This window comes from Triturus cristatus, chromosome 2_1, assembly GCF_964204655.1.
Source record: "Triturus cristatus chromosome 2_1, aTriCri1.1, whole genome shotgun sequence".
NCBI lineage: Eukaryota > Metazoa > Chordata > Amphibia > Caudata > Salamandridae > Triturus > Triturus cristatus.
Genome location: NC_140581.1, coordinates 254,257,821 through 254,277,695, shown reverse-complemented (window position 1 = coordinate 254,277,695; position 19,875 = coordinate 254,257,821). Strand labels below are relative to the sequence as shown.

The following is a 19,875-nucleotide window of genomic DNA, read 5'->3' as shown; positions in this document are numbered from 1 at the left end:
AGGGCAGGGTTCGGTGGTGTATTTGGGACACCAGGTAGGAAGCGGCCAGGTGTCGCCCCTACAAGCCAAGATAGATACCATCCGGGCTTGGGATCCCCCCAAAACCCAGACAGCGGTGAGAGCCTTCTTAGGACTCACCGGGTACTATCGCCGTTTTGTCAAGGGGTATGGCACCATTGTTGCTCCCTTGACAGAACTAACTTCCAAGAAGTTACCGAAGAAAGTGATTTGGACCAGTGCCTGCCAAGAAGCTTTTGATGCCCTGAAGGAGGCCATGTGTACAGCACCTGTACTCAAGGCGCCTGACTTCTCCAAGGAATTCATAGTGCAGACAGACGCTTCTGAGCATGGAGTGGGAGCGGTGCTCTCACAACTAAATGATGAGGACTTGGACCAACCTGTAGCTTTCCTTAGTAGGAGGCTACTTCCCAGGGAACAGAGGTGGAGTGCGATTGAAAGGGAAGCTTTTGCTGTGGTCTGGGCGCTGAAGAAGCTGAGACCCTACTTGTTTGGGACTCACTTCCGGGTTCAGACGGACCACAGGCCCCTCAGATGGTTGATGCAGATGAGGGGTGAGAATCCTAAGCTGTTGAGGTGGTCCATTTCCCTACAGGGGATGGATTTACGGTGGAACACCGCCCCGGTACATAACACGCCAACGCTGATGGTCTATCCAGGTTTTTCCGCCTTAGCGATGAGAACTCCCAAGAGGGTGGGTAGTTCTCCCCACTTTCAGCTGGAGGGGACACGTGTTAGACCTGGCATCTTTGGCGTGGTTACCCCTGACTTTTTGCCTCTGCCTCCTGTATTTTTGATGCTATGCTGGATTTCGTTTTTGCTGGTTTAGATGCTTTGGGCACTTTGCCACTGCTGATCAGTGTCAAAGTGCAAGTGCTCCCTTGGTAAATTGTTATATTGATTGGTTATCCATGATTGGTATATTTGTTTCACCTGTTAGCCCCTAGTAAAGTGCACTGCGTGTGCCAGGGCTGGTGATTCAAATGCTACTAGTGGGCTGCAGCACTGATTGTGCCACCCACAGGAGTAGCGCTAAAATGATGTCTTAGGCCTGCTTGCAGTACCTATGTGCAGTCCAGGACTGCCATGTCGACCTGGCCAGTGCACCCACTGACCAGGCCTTATCCTTCCCTTTCTGTACATGTCAGGCATCCCTATGGTGGCCCTAGGTACCCCCCTGGGCTGGGTGCAGTGTATCTGAAAGGTAGGGCATGTAGTGAGGTGTGTAACATGCCCTGGTAGTGAATTACAGCCATTTTCGTTTTTCACTGCTGAGAGGCTATCTTGCCCATAGGATAGAAACTGGGAAGGCTGTTTACATGCCTATCTTCCCATAAGTGCAAGATAGAAAATCCAAGTTTGGTATCTCTGTGTTCAGAATTTAATTATACATCTTTTTAGCAAGATGGTTTTTAAATTCACTGTGTGAGAATAGCACTTTTTAGAAAGTAGCTATTCTCCTGTTTAACCTTCCTGTGTGCCTGTATGCTGGTTGGCTGACTGGTGTCATGTGATGGGCTAGGTGGCTCCAGGAGCCTGGATGAGTCAGCAGCAGGGTGAATAGGGAGATCTGCTTTAGATGGGTGGGAGGAGTAGTCCCTGGGTTTGAATAGGGCTGCCCCTGACAAACACAATGCTGGCTCCACCCCCTGCTGGCCAGGCTGAGGACTCTGCCTCTGCTGGCACAAAGAATGCTCCACCTCCCGCTGAGCGTCTAACGACCCTGCCCCTCACTCTGAAAGGAACCAGGTGCTCCAGAGCAGAGCACACCCAGGAACCGGTTTGAGCAGGGGAATCCCCCCACTGGAACAAAGAGAGACAAAGACTTGGAGGGGTATAAGAAGAGGACCCCAGACACCTAAAACTTTAGATCACTTTGGAACTAAGAAGAAACCTCTGCCAAGGAAAAAGCTGAAAAGGACTGAAGAGGAGAAGACTGCCTGCTTGCTGTTTTGCTTTGCTGCCAAGGAGAGGGGAAGGACTTTGCTGTGTCCCCTTCTTTTGATTCTGATCTCCAAGGGCCTGAGAAGAGCTGGTTCCCTGTTAAGAAGTCCCAGGAACAAAAGGACTTCACCACCAGCTCCCCTGGAACTCTGCTGAGAGAGTTCTGACCTGCCTTGGAGTGCTTGCCCAGTCTTGGGGCCTCAGGAGGTCGTTTTGCTGTGTTTGGGAGCTGGGAAGCAGAAGCGTGAACAAGAGTGACTGGTACCCAACGCATCATCCGATTGCGTGTCGCAAGACGAGAGTGCGAGGAAAATTTCATCGCGGCACCATCGCAACACGCAGGGTCCCCGCATCGCCGAGTGCGTCGAGCATCGTCCCGAAGCGTGAAGATTCCGGCCATTGCGAGGGTTGTCGCAGAACCAGTTTGCGAGCCGCACCACTGCCGGTGCGTGAAAAGTCTCCAGTCATCGGGTGCGTCGACGCAGAGTCCCGTTCCGTGGCGCATCGAGAGTTGCGGCGCCGGAAGGCAACGCTGCGCCACGCATCGCACCACATCGAAGAGTGTCGCATCGAACCTGTACGTGAAGCTTCCCCCCAAGAAACCTACGCAACGAAGGCCAAAGTCATCGCATCCTCCCCCTACAGATTGAGCCGGCGCATCCACCTCTGCTGCGTGAAGCAGGGCTGCTGCAAAGCCTCCCCAGGATCTCAGAAGTATCGCATCGCCTTTGCCATCTTCCTTGTTATAGCTTTTGGGAACCTTATCGCAACTACAGGTACTGTTGGGCACGAAAGTGTCGCATTTTGTGCATTGAGAGTCGCATTGTGCAGGACACTGATTTTGACATCCTGGAGTACTTTCTGCAAACTCTTGAACTATCTTTAAAGTAACCTTTTTAATTGTATGTTGGTTTTTCTGTAATATTTGGTCTTGTGAAGTTTTTAGTAAAGATACCTTATTTTTCTAAAACTGGTGTGGAGTAAATCTGTGGTGTTTTCACTGTGTTACTGTGAGTGTTGGTACAAATACTTTACACATTGCCTTTGATAGCCTAGACTGCTCAGGCCAAGCTACCTAGAGGGTGAGCAGGGGATATCTTAACAGTGTATCCCCCTTTCCCTGACTAGAAGCAAGGGTCCCTACTTGGACAGTGGTACCTACCCTGCCAACTAGAGACCCCCAGATCTAACATTGGTGGTCAGCGGTGAGGATTGAACTTGTATTTGTACTTGACCCACAGTAATTGGTGTACATCACTAGGAGAGCAGACCATTACACAGCCACATACTGCTGATTGATTATTTTTTGGTTCTATTTTTGAGGTAACTCTTGAATTATCATGGCTCCAAGTGAGAAAGCAGCCAGTGTAGAAGGAGAGCTAGAGTTCACCATTGGAGATCTGTGTTCATACAAGGTGCAGGAGCTCAAGCAGTTCTGCAAGGATTTTGGTTGTCCCATAAAAAGCAACGCCAGAAAGGAAGAGCTACAGAAGATTCTGAAAACATGGTGGGAGGCTAAAGAGGCTGAGGAAGCAGATGATGATAGTGAAGGGAATGGGTTTGGGGCAGATGATTTGCCATTGGGCAACCCCACCAGCGGGGCGGGGAGCCACCATTCCAGCAGGGGTCTTTCCCCAGCAGAGGAGTTACAAGAGAATCAAAGAATCAGAGAACATGAGCTGGAAGTAATGAAAATGAAAATGAAAATGGAAATGGCAAAGGAGGAGAAGAAAAATGCCCTTGCTTTTGAGGAAAGAAAATTGCTTTTGGCTCATGAGTTGAGCATGAAGGAGCTGGACATCAAGGCCAAGCAGGTGGAGTCCGGTTCAAATGGTGGCAGCGCACAGCCGGTGCAGGGGGGTAAAGTATATATCCCCAAAGATTTAGTGCAGAATTATAACAGGAGTGAGGATATCTATGCCTGGTTCACATCGTATGAAATTGCATTGAGGATGAATGGTGTGCCTGAACAGCATTGGGGGGCGGGCCTGTGGAAACATTTTGAGGCTTCTGGGAGGAGTGCTCTAGAGCCCTTAGAATTAGCAGGTACCATGACCTATCCCAATATGAAGGAGGCCCTATGTCTCAGGTATGGACTTACTCCAGAGCAGTATAGACTGCAGTTTAGGAATTCCAAGAAGAAAGAGTCTGAGACTTGGATGGAGTGTGTGAATCTGTACTCGCGGGCACTGGAAGGTTGGATGAAGGGCAGCAAGGTAACTGATTATAAGGGGTTGTTACATCTAATTAGTTGGGAGCACTTGAGTAGTCTATGTGTTCCAGAGCTGCGCCAGCATCTTTTAGATAGCAAGTTGACGGACCCCATTGAGCTTGCTAAGGAGGCGGACCGCTGGACCAGTACCAGGGTCCACAGAGGAATTGTGGGTACCATTGCCAAAGGTGGGCAGGGTCCCCAGCAGAAGAGTGGGGGGGACAAGGGTAACAAAAAGGAGTTCTCACAAGGGCCCCAAAATAGTTCCCAGGGTAACCAGTCCCAGCCCCCCAAGTCAAAACCCAAACCAACCTGGCCCCCTAAGGGCAGGTCGGATAACAAGGGTCCCATTAGGTGTTATCACTGTCAGGAATTGGCTCACAAAGCTCCTGTGTGTCCCAAGAAATCCCAGGCACCCACTGGTGCTCCAACACCGGGTATAGCTAGTGTAGCTTTTGGGGGGGATTTAATTTCTAGTGATTTGGAGGGTTTAGCAGTTATGTCCCTTGCCTCTTTAGGAGACACAGAGATGGTCCAGGAAACCCCTGTCCCTGATAACACTAAGAAGTACAGGCAGTGGGTGACCATCAATGGGAGGAGGGTGGAGGCTCTCAGGGACACTGGAGCCAGTGTGACTACGGTCAGGTGTCAGTGGGTCCCTGAGGAGCTGAGCCTTCCAGACGTACTCACCCTGTAGTGTCAGCTGACAACTCTGTGCGCCTTTGCAAGGTAGCACATGTTCCCTTTGAGTGGAGGGGGGTCTCAGGTCCTCTCAGAGTTGTTGTGAGTCCATCCATGCCGGTAGACTGTCTGCTAGGTAATGACCTGGAGAGTTCCCCATGGAAGGAGGTGGAACGCCAGGCTCATTTGGAGATGTTGGGTTTGCCTGAGTGGGTCTGTGTGACCACCCGGTCCATGGCAGCCAGACAGGGTTGTGAAGCAGACCTGGAGCCTGAAACAGTGGCCCAGGTCCCTGCCAGAAAGAGAAAGGGCAAGGGGCGTGGTACGTCCACCCCCGCTGTTCCCACGGTCCAGGAAGGAGCAGAGCCTACGGGGGATGCCCTGGAGCCTACAGGGGAACAGGTCGCTGAGCTGGGAGACATACCTGAGCTGCCCCATTGGCAGCAAGAGGGTGGTCCCTCCAGAGAGGAGTTCTGCCTTGTGCAGAAGACATGCCCTACTCTTGAAGGTCTGCGGCACCAGGCTGCAGACCAGGCAGCAGGTGCTGATCCGAAGAACTTTTTTCTCTAGTGGGAGAATGACTTGTTGTACAGTGAGCCTAGGTTTGCTGAGCCCAGTGGATCACGTACCCTGGTGGTACCCGCAGGGTTCAGAGACTTCCTACTGGGTCTGGCTCACGACGTGCCGCTTGCAGGACATCTCAGGCAGAACAAGACCCGACAAAGGCTTGCCACCCACTTTTACTGGCCCGGGATGAAGACGGACGTCGCTTCCTTTTGTAAATCATGCCAGACTTGCCAGGCAAGTGGCAAGGCTGGAGGAAAATGCAAAGGCCCTCTCCAGCCTTTTCCTGTAGTGAGCACCCCTTTTGAGCGGGTGGGGATAGATATTGTGGGGCCACTGGACCCCAGGACAGCCTTAGGCAACAGGTTCATCCTGGTCCTGGTGGATCATGCCACCCGGTACCCGGAGGCTATCCCTCTCAGGACAACCACAGCCCCGGTGGTGAGCCGTGCGTTGATGGGGATCTTTTCCCATGTGGGTTTCCCCAAAGAGGTGGTATCTGACCGGGGTACCAGCTTCATATCCAGGTATATGAAGTCTCTGTGGGAGGAGTGTGGGGTAACTTATAAGTTCACCACTCTTTACCACCCCCAAGGAAATGGGTTGGTTGAAAGGTTCAACCGGACCCTGAAGGGCATGATCATGGGGCTGACGGAGCACATGAGACGGAAGTGGGACGTCTTTTTGCCATGCCTATTATTTGCCTACAGGGAGGTACCACAAAAGTCTCTGGGGTTCAGTCCCTTTGAGCTTTTGTACGGGCACCCTGTTAGAGGACCTCTCAGTCTGGTGAAGGAGGGTTGGGAGAAATCCCCTGGGAAAACCCCCCAGGATGTGTTCAGCTATGTGCTGGCCATCCGCAACCAGACACAGCGCTTCCGGGCCCTCGCTCAGGCGAACCTGGAAGCCAGCCAGGATGAGATGAAGAGGTGGTATGACCAGCATACCACTCTGATGGAATTTCAACCTGGGCAGATGGTGTGGGTGATGGCGCCAGTGGAGCCTTGCGCGCTCCAAGACAAGTGGACTGGGCCATATGAGGTGGTGGAGCGCAAGAGTGAGGTGACCTACCTGGTCAACTTGCGATCTCCCAGGAACCCCATGAGGGTCCTACACGTGAACTGCCTCAAACCCCATTTTGAGAGGTCTGAAATAACAATGCTACTTGCTACAGATGCAGGGATGGAGGAGGATAGCGATCCTCTTCCTGACCTCCTGGAAGCTAAGGAGCAAGATGGGTCAGTGGATGGAGTGGTCCTCTCGCCCACCCTGACCCCAGAACGGCAGAGGGACTGTCGCCATGTGCTGGGTCAGTTTGCATCTCTGTTCTCCCTGACCCCCGGTATCACCAACTGGTGTGTCCATGACGTGGACACGGGAGATAGCATGCCTGTGAAACAGAAGTTTTATCGGGTGGCTGACAAGGTCAGGGCCAGCATCAAGAAGGAGGTTTCTAAGATGTTGGAGCTAGGGGTGATTGAGCCCTCCAGCAGCCCCTGGGCTAGCCCAGTGGTACTTGTACCGAAAGCTGCTGCGCCAGGTGCCACTCCAGAACTTAGGTTTTGTGTGGACTACCGTGGGCTCAATGCTGTCACGAAGACTGACGCACACCCCATCCCCAGAGCTGACGAGCTCCTGGATCGGTTGGGAGCTGCCAACTACCTTAGTACGTTTGATTTAACTTCTGGGTACTGGCAGATTGCCTTAACCGATGGGGCCAAGGAGAGGGCGTTTTCAACGCCAGAGGGGCACTTCCAGTTCCGTGTCATGCCCTTTGGGTTGAAGAACGCCCCTGCCACATTCCAGAGACTGGTCAACCAGGTATTGTCCGGGCTGGAGCAATTCAGCACCGCATATCTGGACGACATTGCTGTGTTCAGCTCCACTTGGGAAGAACACTTGCAACACCTCTGCGCAGTGTTGAAGGCTCTGCATAGTGCAGGCCTCACTATCAAGGCCAGTAAGTGCCAGATAGGGCAGGGTTCGGTGGTGTATTTGGGACACCAAATAGGAAGCGGCCAGGTGTCGCCCCTACAAGCCAAGATAGATACCATCCGGGCTTGGGATCCCCCCAAAACCCAGACAGCGGTGAGAGCCTTCTCAGGACTCACCGGGTACTATCGCCGTTTTGTCAAGGGGTATGGCACCATTGTTGCTCCCTTGACAGAACTAACTTCCAAGAAGTTACCGAAGAAAGTGATTTGGACCAGTGCCTGCCAAGAAGCTTTTGATGCCCTGAAGGAGGCCATGTGTACAGCACCTGTACTCAAGGCGCCTGACTTCTCCAAGGAATTCATAGTGCAGACAGACGCTTCTGAGCATGGAGTGGGAGCGGTGCTCTCACAACTAAATGATGAGGACTTGGACCAACCTGTAGCTTTCATTAGTAGGAGGCTACTTCCCAGGGAACAGAGGTGGAGTGCGATTGAAAGGGAAGCTTTTGCTGTGGTCTGGGCGCTGAAGAAGCTGAGACCCTACTTGTTTGGGACTCACTTCCGGGTTCAGACGGACCACAGGCCCCTCAGATGGTTGATGCAGATGAGGGGTGAGAATCCTAAGCTGTTGAGGTGGTCCATTTCCCTACAGGGGATGGACTTTACGGTGGAACACCGCCCCGGTACATAACACGCCAACGCTGATGGTCTATCCAGGTTTTTCCGCCTTAGCGATGAGAACTCCCAAGAGGGTGGGTAGTTCTCCCCACTTTCAGCTGGAGGGGACACGTGTTAGACCTGGCATCTTTGGCGTGGTTACCCCTGACTTTTTGCCTCTGCCTCCTGTATTTTTGATGCTATGCTGGATTTCGTTTTTGCTGGTTTAGATGCTTTGGGCACTTTGCCACTGCTGATCAGTGTCAAAGTGCAAGTGCTCCCTTGGTAAATTGTTATATTGATTGGTTATCCATGATTGGTATATTTGTTTCACCTGTTAGCCCCTAGTAAAGTGCACTGCGTGTGCCAGGGCTGGTGATTCAAATGCTACTAGTGGGCTGCAGCACTGATTGTGCCACCCACAGGAGTAGCGCTAAAATGATGTCTTAGGCCTGCTTGCAGTACCTATGTGCAGTCCAGGACTGCCATGTCGACCTGGCCAGTGCACCCACTGACCAGGCCTTATCCTTCCCTTTCTGTACATGTCAGGCATCCCTATGGTGGCCCTAGGTACCCCCCTGGGCTGGGTGCAGTGTATCTGAAAGGTAGGGCATGTACTGAGGTGTGTAACATGCCCTGGTAGTGAATTACAGCCATTTTCGTTTTTCACTGCTGAGAGGCTATCTTGCCCATAGGATAGAAACTGGGAAGGCTGTTTACATGCCTATCTTCCCATAAGTGCAAGATAGAAAATCCAAGTTTGGTATCTCTGTGTTCAGAATTTAATTATACATCTTTTTAGCAAGATGGTTTTTAAATTCACTGTGTGAGAATAGCACTTTTTAGAAAGTAGCTATTCTCCTGTTTAACCTTCCTGTGTGCCTGTGTGCTGGTTGGCTGACTGGTGTCATGTGATGGGCTAGGTGGCTCCAGGAGCCTGGATGAGTCAGCAGCAGGGTGAATAGGGAGATCTGCTTTAGATGGGTGGGAGGAGTAGTCCCTGGGTTTGAATAGGGCTGCCCCTGACAAACACAATGCTGGCTCCACCCCCTGCTGGCCAGGCTGAGGACTCTGCCTCTGCTGGCACAAAGAATGCTCCACCTCCCGCTGAGCGTCTAACGACCCTGCCCCTCACTCTGAAAGGAACCAGGTGCTCCAGAGCAGAGCACACCCAGGAACCGGTTTGAGCAGGGGAATCCCCCCACTGGAACAAAGAGAGACAAAGACTTGGAGGGGTATAAGAAGAGGACCCCAGACACCTAAAACTTTAGATCACTTTGGAACTAAGAAGAAACCTCTGCCAAGGAAAAAGCTGAAAAGGACTGAAGAGGAGAAGACTGCCTGCTTGCTGTTTTGCTTTGCTGCCAAGGAGAGGGGAAGGACTTTGCTGTGTCCCCTTCTTTTGATTCTGATCTCCAAGGGCCTGAGAAGAGCTGGTTCCCTGTTAAGAAGTCCCAGGAACAAAAGGACTTCACCACCAGCTCCCCTGGAACTCTGCTGAGAGAGTTCTGACCTGCCTTGGAGTGCTTGCCCAGTCTTGGGGCCTCAGGAGGTCGTTTTGCTGTGTTTGGGAGCTGGGAAGCAGAAGCGTGAACAAGAGTGACTGGTACCCAACGCATCATCCGATTGCGTGTCGCAAGACGAGAGTGCGAGGAAAATTTCATCGCGGCACCATCGCAACACGCAGGGTCCCCGCATCGCCGAGTGCGTCGAGCATCGTCCCGAAGCGTGAAGATTCCGGCCATTGCGAGGGTTGTCGCAGAACCAGTTTGCGAGCCGCACCACTGCCGGTGCGTGAAAAGTCTCCAGTCATCGGGTGCGTCGACGCAGAGTCCCGTTCCGTGGCGCATCGAGAGTTGTGGCGCCGGAAGGCAACGCTGCGCCACGCATCGCACCACATCGAAGAGTGTCGCATCGAACCTGTACGTGAAGCTTCCCCCCAAGAAACCTACGCAACGAAGGCCAAAGTCATCGCATCCTCCCCCTACAGATTGAGCCGGCGCATCCACCTCTGCTGCGTGAAGCAGGGCTGCTGCAAAGCCTCCCCAGGATCTCAGAAGTATCGCATCGCCTTTGCCATCTTCCTTGTTATAGCTTTTGGGAACCTTATCGCAACTACAGGTACTGTTGGGCACGAAAGTGTCGCATTTTGTGCATTGAGAGTCGCATTGTGCAGGACACTGATTTTGACATCCTGGAGTACTTTCTGCAAACTCTTGAACTATCTTTAAAGTAACCTTTTTAATTGTATGTTGGTTTTTCTGTAATATTTGGTCTTGTGAAGTTTTTAGTAAAGATACCTTATTTTTCTAAAACTGGTGTGGAGTAAATCTGTGGTGTTTTCACTGTGTTACTGTGAGTGTTGGTACAAATACTTTACACATTGCCTTTGATAGCCTAGACTGCTCAGGCCAAGCTACCTAGAGGGTGAGCAGGGGTTATCTTAACAGTGTATCCCCCTTTCCCTGACTAGAAGCAAGGGTCCCTACTTGGACAGTGGTACCTACCCTGCCAACTAGAGACCCCCAGATCTAACATTGGTGGTCAGCGGTGAGGATTGAACTTGTATTTGTACTTGACCCACAGTAATTGGTGTACATCACTAGGAGAGCAGACCATTACACAGCCACATACTGCTGATTGATTATTTTTTGGTTCTATTTTTGAGGTAACTCTTGAATTATCATGGCTCCAAGTGAGAAAGCAGCCAGTGTAGAAGGAGAGCTAGAGTTCACCATTGGAGATCTGTGTTCATACAAGGTGCAGGAGCTCAAGCAGTTCTGCAAGGATTTTGGTTGTCCCATAAAAAGCAACGCCAGAAAGGAAGAGCTACAGAAGATTCTGAAAACATGGTGGGAGGCTAAAGAGGCTGAGGAAGCAGATGATGATAGTGAAGGGAATGGGTTTGGGGCAGATGATTTGCCATTGGGCAACCCCACCAGCGGGGCGGGGAGCCACCATTCCAGCAGGGGTCTTTCCCCAGCAGAGGAGTTACAAGAGAATCAAAGAATCAGAGAACATGAGCTGGAAGTAATGAAAATGAAAATGAAAATGGAAATGGCAAAGGAGGAGAAGAAAAATGCCCTTGCTTTTGAGGAAAGAAAATTGCTTTTGGCTCATGAGTTGAGCATGAAGGAGCTGGACATCAAGGCCAAGCAGGTGGAGTCCGGTTCAAATGGTGGCAGCGCACAGCCGGTGCAGGGGGGTAAAGTATATATCTCCAAAGATTTAGTGCAGAATTATAACAGGAGTGAGGATATCTATGCCTGGTTCACATCGTATGAAATTGCATTGAGGATGAATGGTGTGCCTGAACAGCATTGGGGGGCGGGCCTGTGGAAACATTTTGAGGCTTCTGGGAGGAGTGCTCTAGAGCCCTTAGATTTAGCAGGTACCATGACCTATCCCAATATGAAGGAGGCCCTATGTCTCAGGTATGGACTTACTCCAGAGCAGTATAGACTGCAGTTTAGGAATTCCAAGAAGAAAGAGTCTGAGACTTGGATGGAGTGTGTGAATCTGTACTCGCGGGCACTGGAAGGTTGGATGAAGGGCAGCAAGGTAACTGATTATAAGGGGTTGTTACATCTAATTAGTTGGGAGCACTTGAGTAGTCTATGTGTTCCAGAGCTGCGCCAGCATCTTTTAGATAGCAAGTTGACGGACCCCATTGAGCTTGCTAAGGAGGCGGACCGCTGGACCAGTACCAGGGTCCACAGAGGAATTGTGGGTACCGTTGCCAAAGGTGGGCAGGGTCCCCAGCAGAAGAGTGGGGGGGGACAAGGGTAACCAAAAGGAGTTCTCACAAGGGCCCCAAAATAGTTCCCAGGGTAACCAGTTCCAGCCCCCCAAGTCAAAACCCAAACCAACCTGGCCCCCTAAGGGCAGGTCGGATAACAAGGGTCCCATTAGGTGTTATCACTGTCAGGAATTGGGTCACAAAGCTCCTGTGTGTCCCAAGAAATCCCAGGCACCCACTGGTGCTCCAACACCGAGTATAGCTAGTGTAGCTTTTGGGGGGGATTTAATTTCTAGTGATTTGGAGGGTTTAGCAGTTATGTCCCTTGTCTCTTTAGGAGACACAGAGATGGTCCAGGAAACCCCTGTCCCTGATAACACTAAGAAGTACAGGCAGTGGGTGACCATCAATGGGAGGAGGGTGGAGGCTCTCAGGGACACTGGAGCCAGTGTGACTACGGTCAGGTGTCAGTGGGTCCCTGAGGAGCTGAGCCTTCCAGACGTACTCACCCAGTAGTGTCAGCTGACAACTCTGTGCGCCTTTGCAAGGTAGCACATGTTCCCTTTGAGTGGGGGGGGGTCTCAGGTCCTCTCAGAGTTGTTGTGAGTCCATCCATGCCGGTAGACTGTCTGCTAGGTAATGACCTGGAGAGTTCCCCATGGAAGGAGGTGGAACGCCAGGCTCATTTGGAGATGTTGGGTTTGCCTGAGTGGGTCTGTGTGACCACCCGGTCCATGGCAGCCAGACAGGGTTGTGAAGCAGACCTGGAGCCTAAAACAGTGGCCCAGGTCCCTGCCAGAAAGAGAAAGGGCAAGGGGCGTGGTACGTCCACCCCCGCTGTTCCCACGGGCCAGGAAGGAGCAGAGCCTATGGGGGATGCCCTGGAGCCTACAGGGGAACAGGTCGCTGAGCTGGGAGACATACCTGAGCTGTCCCATTGGCAGCAAGAGGGTGGTCCCTCCAGAGAGGAGTTCTGCCGTGTGCAGAAGACATGCCCTACTCTTGAAGGTCTGCGGCACCAGGCTGCAGACCAGGCAGCAGGTGCTGATCCGAAGAACTTTTTTCTCTACTGGGAGAATGACTTGTTGTACAGTGAGCCTAGGTTTGCTGAGCCCAGTGGATCACGTACCCTGGTGGTACCCGCAGGGTTCAGAGACTTCCTACTGGGTCTGGCTCACGACGTGCCGCTTGCAGGACATCTCGGGCAGAACAAGACCCGACAAAGGCTTGCCACCCACTTTTACTGGCCCGGGATGAAGACGGACGTCGCTTCCTTTTGTAAATCCTGCCAGACTTGCCAGGCAAGTGGCAAGGCTGGAGGAAAATGCAAAGGCCCTCTCCAGCCTTTTCCTGTAGTGAGCACCCCTTTCGAGCGGGTGGGGATAGATATTGTGGGGCCACTGGACCCCAGGACAGCCTTAGGCAACAGGTTCATCCTGGTCCTGGTGGATCATACCACCCGGTACCCGGAGGCTATCCCTCTCAGGACAACCACAGCCCCGGTGGTGGGCCGTGCGTTGATGGGGATCTTTTCCCGTGTGGGTTTCCCCAAAGAGGTGGTATCTGACCGGGGTACCAACTTCATATCCAGGTATATGAAGTCTCTGTGGGAGGAGTGTGGGGTAACTTATAAGTTCACCACTCCTTACCACCCCCAAGGAAATGGGTTGGTTGAAAGGTTCAACCGGACCCTGAAGGGCATGATCATGGGGCTGACAGAGCCCATGAGACGGAAGTTGGACGTCTTTTTGCCATGCCTATTATTTGCCTACAGGGAGATACCACAACAGACTCTGGGGTTCAGTCCCTTTGAGCTTTTGTACGGGCACCCTGTTAGAGGACCTCTCAGTCTGGTGAAGGAGGGTTGGGAGAAATCCCCTGGGAAAACCCCCCAGGATGTGTTCAGCTATGTGCTGGCCATCCGCAACCAGACACAGCGCTTCCGGGCCCTAGCTCAGGCGAACCTGGAAGCCAGCCAGGATGAGATGAAGAGGTGGTATGACCAGCATACCACTCTGATGGAATTTCAACCTGGGCAGATGGTGTGGGTGATGGCGCCAGTGGAGCCTTGCGCGCTCCAAGACAAGTGGACTGGGCCATATGAGGTGGTGGAGCGCAAGAGTGAGGTGACCTACCTGGTCAACTTGCGATCTCCCTGGAACCCCATGAGGATCCTACACGTGAACCGCCTCAAACCCCATTTTGAGAGGTCTGAAATAACAATGCTACTTGCTACAGATGCAGGGATGGAGGAGGATAGCGATCCTCTTCCTGACCTCCTGGAAGCTAAGGAGCAAGATGGGTCAGTGGATGGAGTGGTCCTCTTGCCCACTCTGACCCCAGAACAGCAGAGGGACTGTCGCCATGTGCTGGGTCAGTTTGCATCTCTGTTCTCCCTGACCCCCGGTATCGCCAACTTGTGTGTCCATGACGTGGACACGGGAGATAGCATGCCTGTGAAACAGAAGTTTTATCGGGTGGCTGACAAGGTCAGGGCCAGCATCAAGAAGGAGGTTTCTAAGATGTTGGAGCTAGGGGTGATTGAGCCCTCCAGCAGCCCCTGGGCTAGCCCAGTGGTACTTGTACCGAAAGCTGCTGCGCCAGGTGCCACTCCAGAACTTAGGTTTTGTGTGGACTACCGTGGGCTCAATGCTGTCACGAAGACTGACGCACACCCCATCCCCAGAGCTGACGAGCTCGTGGATCGGTTGGGAGCTGCCAACTACCTTAGTACGTTTGATTTAACTTCTGGGTACTGGCAGATTGCCTTAACCGATGGGGCCAAGGAGAGGTCTGCGTTTTCAACGCCAGAGGGGCACTTCCAGTTCCGTGTCATGCCCTTTGGGTTGAAGAACGCCCCTGCCACATTCCAGAGACTGGTCAACCAGGTATTGTCCGGGCTGGAGCAATTCAGCGCCGCATATCTGGACGACATTGCTGTGTTCAGCTCCACTTGGGAAGAACACTTGCAACACCTCTGCGCAGTGTTGAAGGCTCTGCATAGTGCAGGCCTCACTATCAAGGCCAGTAAGTGCCAGATAGGGCAGGGTTCGGTGGTGTATTTGGGACACCAGGTAGGAAGCGGCCAGGTGGCGCCCCTACAAGCCAAGATAAATACCATCCGGGCTTGGGATCCCCCCAAAACCCAGACAGCGGTGAGAGCCTTCTTAGGACTCACCGGGTACTATCGCCGTTTTGTCAAGGGGTATGGCACCATTGTTGCTCCCTTGACAGAACTAACTTCCAAGAAGTTACCGAAGAAAGTGATTTGGACCAGTGCCTGCCAAGAAGCTTTTGATGCCTTGAAGGAGGCCATGTGTACAGCACCTGTACTCAAGGCGCCTGACTTCTCCAAGGAATTCATAGTGCAGACAGACGCTTCTGAGCATGGAGTGGGAGCGGTGCTCTCACAACTAAATGATGAGGACTTGGACCAACCTGTAGCTTTCATTAGTAGGAGGCTACTTCCCAGGGAACAGAGGTGGAGTGCGATTGAAAGGGAAGCTTTTGCTGTGGTCTGGGCGCTGAAGAAGCTGAGACCCTACTTGTTTGGGACTCACTTCCGGGTTCAGACGGACCACAGGCCCCTCAGATGGTTGATGCAGATGAGGGGTGAGAATCCTAAGCTGTTGAGGTGGTCCATTTCCCTACAGGGGATGGACTTTACGGTGGAACACCGCCCCGGTACAGAACACGCCAACGCTGATGGTCTGTCCAAGTTTTTCCGCCTTAGCGATGAGAACTCCCAAGAGGGTGGGTAGTTCTCCCCACTTTCAGCTGGAGGGGACACGTGTTAGACCTGGCATCTTTGGCGTGGTTACCCCTGACTTTTTGCCTCTACCTCCTGTATTTTTGATGCTATGCTGGATTTCGTTTTTGCTGGTTTAGATGCTTTGGGCACTTTGCCACTGCTGATCAGTGTCAAAGTGCAAGTGCTCCCTTGGTAAATTGTTATATTGATTGGTTATCCATGATTGGTATATTTGTTTCACCTGTTAGCCCCTAGTAAAGTGCACTGCGTGTGCCAGGGCTGGTGATTCAAATGCTACTAGTGGGCTGCAGCACTGATTGTGCCACCCACAGGAGTAGCGCTAAAATGATGTCTTAGGCCTGCTTGCAGTACCTATGTGCAGTCCAGGACTGCCATGTCGACCTGGCCAGTGCACCCACTGACCAGGCCTTATCCTTCCCTTTCTGTACATGTCAGGCATCCCTATGGTGGCCCTAGGTACCCCCCTGGGCTGGGTGCAGTGTATCTGAAAGGTAGGGCATGTACTGAGGTGTGTAACATGCCCTGGTAGTGAATTACAGCCATTTTCGTTTTTCACTGCTGAGAGGCTATCTTGCCCATAGGATAGAATGGGGAAGGCTGTTTACATGCCTATCTTCCCATAAGGGCAAGATAGAAAATCCAAGTTTGGTATCTCTGTGTTCAGAATTTAATTATACATCTTTTTAGCAAGATGGTTTTTAAATTCACTGTGTGAGAATAGCACTTTTTAGAAAGTAGCTATTCTCCTGTTTAACCTTCCTGTGTGCCTGTGTGCTGGTTGGCTGACTGGTGTCGTGTGATGGGCTAGGTGGCTCCAGGAGCCTGGATGAGTCAGCAGCAGGGTGAATAGGGAGATCTGCTTTAGATGGGTGGGAGGAGTAGTCCCTGGGTTTGAATAGGGCTGCCCCTGACAAACACAATGCTCGCTCCACCCCCTGCTGGCCAGGCTGAGGACTCTGCCTCTGCTGGCACAAAGAAGGCTCCACCTCCTGCTGAGCGTCTAACGACCCTGCCCCTCACTCTGAAAGGAACCAGGTGCTCCAGAGCAGAGCACACCCAGGAACCGGTTTGAGCAGGGGAATCCCCCCACTGGAACAAAGAGAGACAAAGACTTGGAGGGGTATAAGAAGAGGACCCCAGACACCTAAAACTTTAGATCACTTTGGAACTAAGAAGAAACCTCTGCCAAGGAGAAAGCTGAAAAGGACTGAAGAGGAGAAGACTGCCTGCTTGCTGTTTTGCTTTGCTGCCAAGGAGAGGGGAAGGACTTTGCTGTGTGCCCTTCTTTTGATTCTGATCTCCAAGGGCCTGAGAAGAGCTGGCTCCCTGTTAAGAAGTCCCAGGAACAAAAGGACTTCACCACCAGCTCCCCTGGAACTCTGCTGAGAGAGTTCTGACCTGCCTTGGAGTGCTTGCCCAGTCTTGGGGCCTCAGGAGGTCGTTTTGCTGTGTTTGGGAGCTGGGAAGCAGAAGCGTGAACAAGAGTGACTGGTACCCAACGCATCATCCGATTGCGTTTCGCAAGACGAGAGTGCGAGGAAAATTTCATCGCGGCACCATCGCAACACGCAGGGTCCCCGCATCGCCGAGTGCGTCGAGCATCGTCCCGAAGCGTGAAGATTCCGGCCATTGCGAGGGTTGTCGCAGAACCAGTTTGCGAGCCGCACCACTGCCGGTGCGTGAAAAGTCTCCAGTCATCGGGTGCGTCGACGCAGAGTCCCGTTCCGTGGCGCATCGAGAGTTGCGGCGCCGGAAGGCAACTCTGCGCCACGCATCGCACCACATCGAAGAGTGTCGCATCGAACCTGTGCGTGAAGCTTCCCCCCAAGAAACCTACGCAACGAAGGCCAAAGTCATCGCATCCTCCCCCTACAGATCGGAGCCGGCGCATCCACCTCTGCTGCGTGAAGCAGGGCTGCTGCAAAGCCTCCCCAGGATCTCAGGAGTATCGCATCGCCTTTGCCATCTTCCTTGTTATAGCTTTTGCGAACCTTATCGCAACTACAGGTACTGTTGGGCACGAAAGTGTCGCATTTTGTGCATTGAGAGTCGCATTGTGCAGGACACTGATTTTGACATCCTGGAGTACTTTCTGCAAACTCTTGAACTATCTTTAAAGTAACCTTTTTAATTGTATGTTGGTTTTTCTGTAATATTTGGTCTTGTGAAGTTTTTAGTAAAGATACCTAATTTTTCTAAAACTGGTGTGGAGTAAATCTGTGGTGTTTTCACTGTGTTACTGTGAGTGTTGGTACAAATACTTTACACATTGCCTTTGATAGCCTAGACTGCTCAGGCCAAGCTACCTAGAGGGTGAGCAGGGGTTATCTTAACAGTGTATCCCCCTTTCCCTGACTAGAAGCAAGGGTCCCTACTTGGACAGTGGTACCTACCCTGCCAACTAGAGACCCCCAGATCTAACAATCGGGCACAGAATTATAATAATGCCATTCTTCAAATTACATTCAGTGTGACACCCACTGCATCTCAGGGACTGCAGGAGCCTTTGATACAACCCTGGACTCACACACACACACACACACACACTACACTAACACATACACACACTCCTATACACACACGGATGCGCTGAATGTATACACAGTGGCACACCATATTTGTAGGCTACATGCACACGCTAACACCTCACGCACGCTTGTAAACACCCAACTCCACACATGAATGCGCTCACGCAATCAGGCCCACGTGGTATAATACACAGACAGCATCAGTGATCGCTTCCCTCACACACAAACGGAACCGAGTCAGTCTGTACGGATGCTGAGCAGCAGTCACACACTGTGCGGTGTCTGGTAAATGACAGCCTGTCTGAACTGCATTATTTCTCCAGCGTTTGCTAAGTGCAGGCTCATACATTTTATAATCCATCTGAAGTTTGTAATTCAGTATTGGTTGCCTGGGGGTAGATACATGTTTTTCATTTCAGGGGAAAATTGGTAGCACAATAGTCTGAAGTTAACACCTAGCTACAAGGTCACATTCTCCTTAGAGGTACATTTACAAGCTTTGAATGTAGGTGTCGGATCTGTTTCTCCATTGCATCCTCATGAAAATGTAATGAAATATCGAATAACCTACTTTTTGAAAATAATTTCGACTGCTGTTGCAACTCAAAGCATTTCAGATGCTTCTGTGAGTGGAATGTTTTTCCCAGCAATAGACACTTACTTAACAGCGGGATGCTGATACATTTTATTTTTAAAGATGCAGATGAAGAAGAGACATCTTGCAGTTAAAGTCCAAGTTCCATATCATATAAATGCCAGTCTAGTCAGGTACCAGTTGTAGAAAGGCAGGTCGGAAAATGGAGTGCTGGCTATTGGTATGATATAGCACATCTGGGTGGATGCTAATCGTTGCCGGAGCACATTTTTAGGGGGGCGTAACCCAAGCAATTGCGTTTTTTACACTAACCAGCAGAGGATGAGTCAATGTGCCATTATTATTATTGGTAGAAGAGGTAGTAGTAGTAGTATCGTTATTACCACTACTACTACTATTATTACCATCATTATTATCATTACTATCAGTTTGTTCTTAGTGGTGCTGAAGGGGGTGTTGAGACAGAAACCATAGAAACCCACCCAGTTGGGGAAGGGGGTTGATGCCCCTATAGGTGACCAACTCAACAGGCATCTAGGAGTGATATTGGCCGGGATTGTCTTTGTAATATTGATCCTCCCAGCATTTCTTCACACTAGGAAATAATAGTACTTCACTTATGCACCAAATACAACCTACCATGTTAATTATATTGTACCACATTGACAGCAGAGCCATCCCTTTCAAGTGGTTATAAATTCAATTTGAGCATGTTACCTCCAATGCACTACTAAAAATATTTTTATTTTCAGCACATTGTTTTTCTATCTGTATTGAATATGTACTGGGGGTAGAGTCAAGCAGGATTCAAGCTCGTCTGATCTCTTTGTGATGGCAACTTGTTGGCCTAGAACAGCAAACAACAGGCCAGTCTAACCTGTAGAAAGGAGCTTAAGGTCATGTGTGGAGTACTTGCAGATAAAAGGGAAAACGTTCATCAAATTTTCAGGAGCCAAAATTTCCAGTTGTTATAGAGCTTCATATTACAAGACCCAACGTTGAAGGAGTAATTGTAAAATGGTGATGTACAAACACATCACTGAGGGCTTATCACGCACTTGCAGAGGCACACAAAATAATTACTAAACCAGTAAAGCTGGCTTCCACTATTCGTTTGTATGCATCAATTGGAGTCCACAAATTGCTTCAGGATTTTCTTTCCATACTTCTTTATGTTTTTCCTTTTATAAACAGAGTGTATGTACAAAACAGCCGACAAGTGTTTCGTCCA

The 19,875-nt window shown here is 51.1% G+C and overlaps 1 protein-coding gene across 2 annotated transcripts in view; it reads left to right on the top strand.

Moving 5' to 3' along the window:
• The window catches only part of C1QTNF3 (C1q and TNF related 3), a 561,277-nt gene that overhangs the window by 221,035 nt on the left and 320,367 nt on the right, over positions 1–19,875 (top strand). The gene's annotated exons all lie outside the window — the stretch shown is intronic.